At 58.1% G+C, this 10,450-nt stretch overlaps 1 pseudogene; it reads right to left on the reverse strand.

The window, feature by feature from the left end:
- Positions 1 to 12: 12 nt before the first annotated feature.
- On the reverse strand, positions 13 to 4,661 carry LOC143166234 (protocadherin gamma-B5 pseudogene; annotated as a pseudogene).
- Between the last annotated feature and the right edge of the window lie 5,789 nt (positions 4,662 to 10,450).

Below are 10,450 nucleotides of genomic sequence, written 5' to 3' on the forward strand. Positions count from 1 at the left end.
CCATCTCTGCTCTCACGGTGCGACATCACCCTTCCCTTTCCGCAAGGTGATCGCAGCCAGGAAGAGGGCGGAGTCCTCCCGTCGATGTCTCATTTCTACCGCATGGCGAAAATTAATTCCTAATGGCGGTATATGTAAAGTAAAACAATTTTCCTTAATGCGACTTCTGGAATATTATTAGTCTTCTCCCGCTCGTCCAAAAGAAAAATCGCCCCCACGAATCTTTGTATCCGCCATGCTTGAATGACCGGTACACGGACAGCAAAAGCAAACGGGCTCTGAAACACAAACCGTGATATTCAGACCCTCCCCCGGAGAACCAGGGGTATCAGGCTCATTAATCCCCTCGGCAGGGACTTCTCTTTAACTACTCCCGTTCGCACGGAACACGGTCTAAATTAACTACTCCACCAGCACGGGCTGAGATGAGACATTTAAGGGCTGAAGAAGGTGGGGTCAGTCAGCTCAACCTGACACTCTAAGCCCCCCAACCCCGTACAGCTCCTCAGGAGGTGGGGCTGCTCAGGCACCTGCCGCGCGCTCTGGGCTTTCTCCCTGGAAGACCTTCCCGGGAGCACAGTACAGGCGGAGGCTCCCCTGCTGCTCGAAAACCACTCTCTCCCACCCACCCCGGGTGCACCCACCTGCAGGGAACCTGGCCAGATTCAGCTGCTCGGCTCCCCGCAAACCCCGGCGAAAATGGCTTTGCGAGTACAGCAAGAAGAGTAACGGGTCCCTCTGCCTTTGCTCCTGCGCCCCTTCTCTGGCCCACACCAGCCAAACGGGGGGGGACTGCAGCCCTACGGCAGGGTGGCTTTCCTCCAAATTATTCTCACGCGCCTCTTTTCCCGATATTCGTCTATTCTCAGCGGTATTTCTGAACTGGATGAGAGCAATGGAATTGCGTCAAAATGCTGGTACCTCTACAGATACAGCTACTACTGGAAAAGCAAAGTTGAAGGACTTGAAGAACCTGGGATTTCCCTTTTCAATAGGCCACATTAATTTACAGTTTGTCTAGTTTATACACGTTTTATCCAAGTAACTCTGCGGCCTAAACGACCAGCAAGGGGCTTTCATTTTCTCAGAAATCACTGTGTGAAAAGATCGATGCTTATTCATCTAATTCTCGAATCTCCAGGTTGGTACGACACCTTTTCAAGAAAATAGTGTAGGACGGCAGGAGAAGACAAGTACAGCTGCACGCTCTAAAATATACGGTTTATGTCCGAGCACCTCTCTTTGGGAAAAGGGAAGAGGAAAAGAAGACAGGCTCTGAAAGACAAAAGGCTGTATTATTCTTTCTTGAGATCCCAGTCGACACCTTCACCTGCCTATGAAAGGCAGATCAGGAACGGTAAAAAAGAGGGAACTACCACCCAGGGTGGAAGAAAGAAAAAGGAGAAGTAACTGCACAGAGAAACAACGCCCGGACGAATTAACCCGTCCCACCCGGGCTACCGTTGCTGCAGCAGCCTTACCCCAACAGATGGGCGACACTCTCCTGCTTCACCAGGGAGGAACGACCCGTAACTTCTCCTCTCACGGAGAAAGCACGCACCTTTCAGGAAGGAGAAATCTCCAACACCAAGCGTCAGCCCCATTTTCCCGACCCCATAGTGTAGAATCAGCGCGTCTCTTTTTACGCAGTACGGACCCGCCTTCACCCTCACTACCCTTTCAGGCAACACAAGCTTCGCAGTCCAAACTTCTCAGCTGACCCGCAACCTGCGACCGCCGACGAACCAAGAAGTGCCGTCGCCTGCTGCCTGCTCTGAATGGAACGGGCTTACCCTGCTCCGTCTCTCATTCCCGCATGGAGACACGGACCAGCACTTGCCACCCACACCCCCCGGGGAAACCCAGGCGAAAGAGGGTGGAGGCTCAGAAAGGCCCAAGGATCTCAGTCGGCACAGAAAGGATCCGGGTTAGCCATGACTAACGCATACCATTTTACAGAGCACGAGTTTTGTAGACAAAACTGCTCAGCTGGACCTGAACGCGCCATGAACGCCACCTGCGTGCTGCCAAAGGAGCTGCCAAAAGAAGGGATCGTTTCATTCGTTCGTGGGAACAGAGATGGGCACTACCGGGCAAAGCAGAGAAGCGACGAGCCAAGAGCCCGCTACCGCCAGCGTGAGGTGAGGAAAGGCTGAGCGACGAGGACTGCGCGGGCGTACCGACCTGCGGTGCGTCGGGGTCCGCGGGCGGCTCTCCCGCGCCGGCGCTGCTGCTCGGGCTCCGCTTCCCGCAGGGCTCCCCGCCGAGAAGCTCCTCCGCGGGCAGGCTGGGCAGCGGCGGCGGCGGCGGCGGCAGCCAAGCGCCCTCGGCCACGGCGCGGCCCGGCGCCACGCACAGGTTGTAGGAGTAGGGCAAGGTGCCCTCGCAGAAGTCGGCCGGGAAGGCGGCGCCGGCCACGGAGAAGCGCTGCGCGCCCAGGCAGCGCAGGACGGCGGGCGGCCCGGCCCGGCGCACCCGCGCCAGCACGGCCAGCGCCACGCTCAGCAGGAACAGGGCGCAGAGGAGCGCCAGCGCCAGCACCAGGTAGAACTGCAGCTCCGCCGGCGAGTCGGCGCCCGCCGCCCGCTCGCTCAGCTCCGGCAGCGCCTCCTGCAAGCTCTCGGCCAGCACCACGTGCAGCGTGGCCGTGGCCGACAGCGCCGGCTGCCCGTGGTCCTTCACCACCACCACCAGCCGCTGCTTCGCCGCGTCCCTCTCCGACACGGCCCGCGCCGTCCGCACCTCGCCGCTGTGCAGCCCCACGCGGAACAGCGCCGGCTCCGGCGCCTGCGCCAGCTCGTACGACAGCCACGCGTTGCGCCCCGCGTCCGCGTCCACCGCCACCACCTTGGCCACCACGTACCCGGCCTCGGCCGACCGCGGCACCACCTCGAACGGCGACCCCGACGCCCCCGCCCCCGCGCCCGCCCCCGCGCCCGCGCCCGCGCCCGCCGCCGGCCACAGCACCCGCGGCGCGTTGTCGTTGCGGTCCAGCACGAAGACGCGCACCGTCGCCGTCGAGCTCCGCGCCGGCGCCCCGCCGTCCTGCGCCCGCACCGCCACCGCGAACTCGCGGCACTGCTCGTAGTCGAAGGAGCGCTGCGCGTACACCGCGCCGCTCCGCGCCTCCACCGACACGTACGGCGCCGCGCCCGCCGCGCCCGCGCTGCCGCCCGCCAGCCAGTAGCTCACGCGCCCGTTGGCGCCCGCGTCCGCGTCCCGCGCGCGCACGCGCACCACCGCCGCGCCCGCCGCGTTGTTCTCCGCCACGTAGGCGCTGTAGGCGGCCTCCTCGAACACCGGCGCGTTGTCGTTCACGTCCGACACCTCCAGCACCAGCGCCGCGCGGCTGGACAGCGCCGGGCTGCCCCGGTCCCTGGCCACCACCGCCACCCGGTGCTCGGCCGCCTGCTCCCGGTCCAGCGCGCTCGCCGTCACCACCTTGTACGAGCCGCCCGACGACGCCACGATCGACAGCGGCGCCTCGCCCCGCAGCTCGCACGACACCTGCCCGTTCTCCCCGGAGTCCCGGTCCCGCACTTTCACCAGGGCCACCACCGTGCCGGGCGGCGCGTCCTCGGGCACCGGGCTCGACACCGACAACATCGTGATTTCGGGCGCGTTGTCGTTCTCGTCGCTGATGTCTATCTGCACTTCGCAGTGAGCCGTGAGCCCGCCGCCGTCCCTCGCCTCCAGGCCGAAGCTGTATGTCCTCTTCTCCTCGAAATCCAGGGGCCCCGCCGTCCTGACCTCGCCGCTGTCGCTGTCCACACTGAACAACGCGCGGACGCCGTCCGGGACGTTGCCGAAGGAGTAGGAGACCCGCCCGTTGGAGCCCGCGTCCGCGTCCGTGGCTCGCACCCGCAGCACCGGCGAGCCCGCCGGCACATTCTCCCGCACTCGCGCCTCGTACACGCTTTTACTGAACACGGGCGCGTTGTCGTTGGCGTCCGACACGTTGACGCGAACCTGCACAGTCCCGGACCTCACGGGGTCCCCGCCATCCACCGCCGTCAGCACCAGCTGAAAGGAGCTCTGCTTCTCGCGGTCCAGCGCTCTCTCCAGCACTAATTCCGGCTGCTTGCTCCCGCCCGGGCTCTCCTTCACGGCCAGACTGAAGGACGGGTTGCTAGTGAGCTCGTAAGTCAGCAGCGCGTTGCTGCCCACGTCCGCGTCTCGGGCCATCTCCAGCGGAAAACGCGCCCCGGGAAGCGTCAACTCCGCGATCTCGAGGTCCAGCGCAGCCTTGCTGAAGGCCGGGGAATTGTCGTTCACGTCCTGGATGGCCACCTCGACGTGGAAAACGTTCAGCGGGTTCTGCACCAGCGCCTCGAAGCTGACGGAGCAGGACGCCGACTCGCCGCACATCTCCTCCCGGTCCAGCCTCTCGCTCACGTACAGGTTCCCGCTCTCCCCGCTCACCGTGAAGTATTGCTTCTCCGCGCTGAGCCGCAGCTTGCGTGCCGGCAGGTCCGCCGGGCTCAGCCCCAGGTCCCGCGCCAGCGGCCCCACCAGCGAGCCTCTGCCCAGCTCCTCGGGGATGGCGTAGCGGATCCGCTCCGGCGCCGCCCGGCAGCACAAGCACAGCAGCAAAGCGGGCAGCAGCACTCGCCCGGCCGCTCGCCGGCCGCTCTGCCGCTGCCTGCCCGCCATTCTCGGCAGCGCTCGCCGCGCTCCTCCCTCCTGCCGCTGCCCTCCCTCCCTCCCGGCCGCTCTCCGCAGCGAGCGCAGGGGCGGCCGCAGGGCAGCGAGCTCGCCGCCGCCTCGGACGCCGCCGCCGCTCCCCGCGCCGCGACGCCTCTCGCCTCTGCTGCCCGTGCCGCTGCCGCTCTGGCCGGCGCCGTGCGAGCCAGCAGCCTGCGGGGGCACGACGCTGCGCCGCCTCCGCCTCCGCCTCCGCCTCCGGCGCCGGCTCCGGCGCCGGCTGCGGCTCCGGCGCCGCTCCGCGTCGGCCAACAGCGGCACCCGGAGGCGCCGCGACGCCACCGCAGCCGCCTCATGGCCGCGCTCGCAGGGGCCCGGGCTTTTGACCGGGGCTGAGTGGCTGCGCCCACCCTTGGCGTCTCTCTTTTACTACAATCAGGAGGCGCAGAAGCACTTGCTTAACGCCACTCCGAAGGGTTTAAACCTGAGATACGCTGTCGGGTACTTTTAGGGCATCTCCTGGAGTCGCAATGAATACTCGGCAGTAAATATTCGCACAGCAGAGCAAACAAGAAAGGAACTCGGCTGCCCTGAATAACATCAGGACAGAACTATGAGAGCAAGAGGCGATAGTATAGCTAGGGAAGACTTCAAGAGCTTTTTAGCACTCTGTCAGGTATTCCGAATTCTGCTTTCATACCTGGGACAAAAACCAAGTAGGAAAGATTCGTGTTGGGGTAATCAATAAGCCATCAGAAACAGAATGAAGCAAAAGTCATTGCAATCCTGTCATGCCAGACCTGCAAAGGGTTTCCGTCTTCCCTGCGGTTCTTCCTTTTCCTCACGTGTGTCTATGATGTTTGTCCCACCGTTGATTTTCCTTGTAGGGAGCAGAACAATCACGCTGAGAAACGTATCACCCCAAAGGTAATGTATAGAGCTCTCTGCTGAGATCACAGAACACCCTGTATTATTTTGTTTCTGATTCACAAAAGAAGTTCCTTCTGTTACGTCTCCATATCTGATGGGGAAAGCCAGGTCAAGTCTTTCATAGAATCATAGAATGGTTTAGGCTAGAAGGGACCTTTAAAGACCATTGAATCCACCCCTCTGACAAAGGCAGGGACACCCTTCAAAAGACCAGATTGCTCAAAGCCCCGTCCAACTTGACCTTGAGCACTCCCAGTGGTGGTGCATACACAACTTCTCTGGGCAATGTGTTCCAGTGTCTCACCACCCTCATCATAAAACATTTCTTCTTTACCTCCAATCAAAACCTACCCTCATTCAGTTTAAAACTGTTGCCCTTTGTCCTGTCACAACAGGCCCTGGTAAAAACTCTTTCTTATAAGCCCCCTTTCTATATTGAAAAGGTGCACCATAAGGTCTCCCCAGAGCCTTCTCGTCTCCAGGCTGAAAAGCCTCAACTCTCTCAGCCCTGCTTCATAGCAGAGGTGTTCCAGACCTTTGACCAGTTTCATGGTCCTCCTCTGGACCTACTCTAACTATGCTCCATATCCTTCTTGTAGTGTGGGCCCCAGAGCTGCACGCAGTACTCCAGGTGGGGTCTCATGAAAGCGGAGCAGAGGGAGACAACCACCATGCTACTTCTTACGCAGCCCAGGATATGACTGTGTTTCCCGGCAGCAAGCGCTCGTTGCCAACTCATGTCCCATTTGTCACCCACCACTACCCCCAAGTCCTTCTCCACAGGGCTGCTCTCAACCCATTCATCCCACAGTCTGCACTGAAACTGGGGACTGCCCCAAACCAGGTGCAGGACCTTGAACTTGGCCTTGTTGAACTTCATGAGGTTCGCACGGTCCCACTTCTCCAGCCTTGCAAGGTCGCTCTGGATGGCATCCCTTGCCTCCAGTGAATCAACGGCACCACTCAGCTTGGTGTCCTCTGCAACCTCGTTGAGGGTGCACTCATTCCCACACTCTATGAAGATACTAAATAGTACTGGCCCTGGTGCGGACCCTCGAGGGACACCACACGTTACTGGTTTCCACTTGGACATTGAGCCATTGACTGTAACTCAGGGAAAGTTATTCCTTCAAGGAAGATGTCATATGTCATCCAGGCTAGTGGACCACCATGGAGAGGGGTATCCAGTACCTGAGGGAATTAGCTGTGCTGGAGGTGGTTTATGGTGACCTGAAAAACAAGCAGCTATGCAAAGATCCAGATGAAGTCAAGTGCACACGACCCATGTGGCAGAAGTTTGTAAGGAGCGCACCATTGTCGTATGCCAAGTCATTGGCAGTGATGGCCTGGAAAGACGGAGAGGGACAAACAGTGCATGAATTGGCTGGTTAACTCCGGCAATATGAAGAAAGTCTCTCTTCCTCCCTCGTCTTGGCTGTGGAGAAACTGTCCCGGAAGCTCCAGCAACTTGAAGAGGGTAGGTCCTACTCCCCACCTGTACGGACCAGTATCTCGGCTATTAGGAGTCAGCGTTCTTTTGCTCAAGAGAGAGGCTATAAAGGGTACACACCACAGGGCACCCTATGGTTTTACCTGCGTGACGACGGAGAGGACATGAGAAAGTGGGATGGAAAGCCCACCTCAGCCCTAGAGGCACGGGTACGTGAGTTGCAAGGAAAAGCAATCACAAAAGGGGGTTCTTCCAGGAAAATTGCTGCCCCAGTTTCCAGCGGGCAGTTCCCCAGGCAGAGTAGAAGGGCCCATCTTACTTCTGCTCTTAATGAAGAGACTTCTGACTCGTATTTACAGGAACTGAGAAACGAATACTATGACGAGGACTAGAGGGGCCCTGCCTCCAGCCAGGTGGAGGAAAGGGACAACCGGGTTTACTGGACTGTGTGGATTCGGTGGCCTGGCACATCGGACCCACAGGCGTATAAGGCTCTAGCAGACACCAGTGCACAGTGTACCCTAATGCCATCAAGCTATACGGGGGCAGAACCCATCTGTATTTCTGGGGTGACGGGGGGACGCCAACAGCTAACTGTATTGGAAGCCGAAGTGAGTCTAACTGGGAGTGAGTGGCAGAAGCACCCCATTGTGACTGGCCCAGGGGCTCCGTGCACCCTTGGCATAGACTGCCTCAGGAGAGGGTATTTCCAGGACCCAGAAGGGTACCGGTGGGCTTTTGGTATAGCTGCCTTGGAGGCGGAAGACATTAAACTGCTGTCTACCTTGCCTGGTCCCTCAAAGGACCCTTCTCTTGTGGGGTTGCTGAAGGTCGAAGACCAACAGGTGCCAATCGCTACCACCACACTGCACCGGTGCCAATATCGCACCAACCGAGTCTGCCTGATTCCCATCCATAACCTGATTCTTCAACTGGAGAGCCACGGAGTGATCAGCAAGACTCGCTCACCCTTTAACAGTCCCATATGGCCAGTGCAAAAGGCTAATGGAGAGTGGAGACTAACAGCAGACTATTGTGGCCTGTAACAAAGTCATGCCACTGCTGAGTGCTGCTGTGCTGGACATGCCTGAACTTCAATACCAACTGGAGTCAAAGGCAGCCAAGCGGTATGCCACAAGTGATATCGCTAAGGCGTTTTTCTCAATCCCTTTGGCAGCAGAGTGCAGGCCACAGTTTGCTTTCACTTGGAGGGGTGTCCAGTACACCTGGAACCGACTGCCCCAGGGCTCGAAACACAGCCATTTGCCATGGACTGATCCAGACTGCACTGGAACAGGGTGACACTCCACAACACCTGCAACACATTGATGACATCATTGTGTGGGGCAACACAGCAGGAGAAGTTTTTCAAAGAGGGAAGAAAAGAGTCCAAATCCTTCTGAAAGGCGGTTTTGCCATCAAACAAAGCAAGGTGAAGGGACCTGCACAGGAGATCCAGTTTTGAGGAATAAAATGGCAAGATGGACATCATCAGATCCCAATGGATGTGATCAACAAAATAACAGCCATGTCTCCACCAACAAGCAAAAAGGAAACACAAGCTTGCTTAGGCGTTGTGGGTTTTGGAGAATGCATATTCCAAATTACAGTCTGATCGTAAACCCCCTCTATCAAGTGACCCGGAAGAAGAACCATTTCAAATGGGGCCCTGAGCAACGACAAGCTTCTGAACAAATCAAAGAGGAGACAGTTCATGCAGTAGCCCTGGGGCCAGTCCGGGCAGGACAAGATGTAAAAAATGTGCTCTCCACCGCAGCCAGGGAGAATGGCCCTACCTGGAGGCTCTGGCAGAAAGCACCAGGGGAGACTCGAGGTCGACCCCTGGGGTTTTGGAGTCGGGGATACAGAGGATCCGAGGCCCGCTATACTCCAACTGAAAGAGACATACTGGCAGCATATGAAGGGGTTTGAGCTGCTTCGGAAGTCACTGGTACTGAAGCACAGCTCCTCCTGGCACCCCGACGGCCGGTGCTGGGCTGGAAGTTCAAAGGGAGGGTCCCCTGTACGCATCATGCAACTGATGCTACGTGGAGTAAGTGGGTCGCACTGACCACACAACGGGCTCGAATAGGAACCCCAGTCGCCCGGGAATCCTGGAAGTGATCATGGATTGGCCAGAAGGCAAAGATTTTGGAATATCGCCAGAGGAGGAGGTGACGTGTGCTGAGGAGGCCCCACTGTATAATAAACTACCAGCAAATGAGAAACAATATGCTCTGTTCACTGATGGGTCCTGTCGTCTTGTGGGAAAGCATCGGAGGTGGAAAGCGGCTGTATGGAGTCCTACGTGACAAGTTGTAGAAACTGCTGAAGGAGAAGGTGAATCGAGCCAATTTGCAGAAGTAAAGGCCATCCAGCTGGCTTTAGACACTGCTGACCGAGAAAAGTGGCCATCTCTATACTGACTCATGGACGGTGGCAAATGCCCTGTGGGGGTGGTTACAGCAATGGAAGCGGAGCAATTGGCAGTGCAGAGGCAAACCCATCTGGGCTGCCGCATTGTGGCAAGATATTGCTGCCCGGGTAGAGAACCTGGCTGTAAAAATCCGTGACGTAGATGCTCACGTACCCAAGAGTCGGGCCACTGAAGAACATCAGAACAACCAGCAGGTGGGTCAGGCTGCTAAGATTGAAGTGGCTCAGGTGGATCTGGACTGGCAACATAAGGGTGAAGTATTTCTAGCTCGGGGGGCCCAGGACACCTCAGGCCGTCAAGGAAGAGATACAACATGCAGATGGGCTCGTGATCGAGGGGTGGACTTGACCATGGGCACTATTGCGCAGGTTATCCATGAATGTGAAACATGCGCTGCCATCAAGCAAGCCAAGCGGTTAAAGCCCCTCTGGTATGGAGGACGATGGCTGAAACATAAATATGGGGAGGCCTGGCAGACTGATTATATCACACTCCCACAAACCCGTCAAGGCAAGCGCCACGTGCTTACAATGGTGGAGGCAACCACCGGATGGCTGGAAACATATCCCGTGCCCCATGCCACCGCCCAGAACACTATCCTGGGCCTTGAAAAGCAAGTCCTATGGCGACATGGCACCCCAGAAAGAATTGAGTCAGACAACGGGACTCATTTCCAAAACAACCTCATAGACACCTGGGCCAAAGAGCACGGCATCGAGTGGGTGTATCACATCCCTTGTCATGCACCAGCCTCCGGGAAAATCGAACGATACCATGGACTGTTAAAGACTACACTGAGAGCAATGGGTGGCGGGACGTTCAAACATTGGGCTACACATTTAGCAAAGGCCACCTGGTTAGTCAACACCAGGGGATCTGCCAATCGAGCTGGCCCTGCCCAGTCAGAACTTTTACGTACTGTAGATGGGAATAAAGTCCCTGTAGTGCACATAAAAAATGCGTTGGGGAAGACACTCTGGGTTATTCCT

The sequence above is a fragment of the Aptenodytes patagonicus genome, chromosome 12 (assembly GCF_965638725.1).
Source record: "Aptenodytes patagonicus chromosome 12, bAptPat1.pri.cur, whole genome shotgun sequence".
NCBI lineage: Eukaryota > Metazoa > Chordata > Aves > Sphenisciformes > Spheniscidae > Aptenodytes > Aptenodytes patagonicus.